General features: G+C 65.9%; 1 long non-coding RNA gene across 1 annotated transcript in view; it reads right to left on the reverse strand.

Annotated features, from left to right (window-relative positions):
• Positions 1 to 678, reverse strand: part of LOC113405899 — a 1177-nt gene extending 499 nt beyond the window's left edge. The window contains exons 1-2 of the long non-coding RNA XR_003369578.1: positions 549 to 678; positions 93 to 183 (exon numbers count right to left, since the gene is read on the reverse strand). This is a non-coding gene — a long non-coding RNA (uncharacterized LOC113405899). The remainder of the gene's footprint in view (positions 1 to 92; positions 184 to 548) is intronic.
• Positions 679 to 1026: the final 348 nt, after the last annotated feature.

Here is a 1026-nt window from a genome sequence, read left to right on the forward strand (position 1 = left end):
CCCCCCCCCCCCCCCCCCCAGAAGGCTGCCTGGCTCCTGAACCAGCATCCCAACGGGACAAGACGGGGGGGGAGGGGGGGGGCCAGACTCACCTTTCTTTGCCTGAGAGTTCACCACGATGGGATTCACGGGATACACCGAGGAGTCCTCGGGGTTGGCTGTGCGGCATCGCCGGGCCGAGTCCTGCAGAGGGGGGATAATGACCCATGGACGTGGGGTGTCTGCTGGACAAGGCCAACCCCCCTCCTGGGTAACAGACTCTGAGCCTCAGAAAGCTGGGATCCCCCCCGGATCAGACCCACGGGCCCATCTACCCCGGTGTCCCGCCTCCCCCGGATCAGACCCACAGGCCCATCTACCCCAGTATCCCACCCTCTCCCTGCCCCCCTCAATGAGACCCCCGGGCCCATGAACTCACTGAAGCCCTTCACACAAACCCAGCTCCGCTACCCGACTGCAGTGTCTGGAGGCAGGGAGTCCCGCAGGTTAACGACCCAGCTGCAGCTAGAGCCAGGGTTGATCGGCCCCGGCTCCACCCCTGCCCTCACCGTGGTGTCCAGCGGCTGCTCCCCTTCTCGGCCCCGCTTCTCGTCCTCCCCGATTCGCTGCTCGGTGGCCCTGGCATCCCCGGATCGGCCAATGGTCTTCTCGGCCTCCTTCAAGTCCGTGAGGGTGACGCCCTGGCAAGGGAGCATGCGGGTCAAGGAGGGGCAGGTACTTACAAATCTGGTATGGTGGGAGGGTTGGCACCCTTAGGGGGAGCAGGGTCGCTGGCCAGGGCGGCAGTCACCCCCGCAGGAAGGGAAACGACGTACAGCACCCCCAGGAGGTGTGGTAGCGTCACTGCACCCCCAACAGAGAGGAAGGGACCGGCCCAAAGTCAGTGACAGAGCTGGGAAAAGAACCCAGGAGTCCAGGCTCCCCGCCCCCGCGCAGCTCCACACAACTAGGTCCCCCCTCCCCTCCCAGAGCCAGGCAAAGAACCCAGGAGTCCTGGCTCCCAGCCCCCCCTGCTCTAACCACTGG

The sequence above is a fragment of the Terrapene carolina genome, unplaced genomic scaffold (assembly GCF_002925995.2).
Source record: "Terrapene carolina triunguis isolate 2854851 unplaced genomic scaffold, T_m_triunguis-2.0 Scaffold51532, whole genome shotgun sequence".
NCBI classification, from domain to species: Eukaryota; Metazoa; Chordata; order Testudines; family Emydidae; genus Terrapene; species Terrapene triunguis.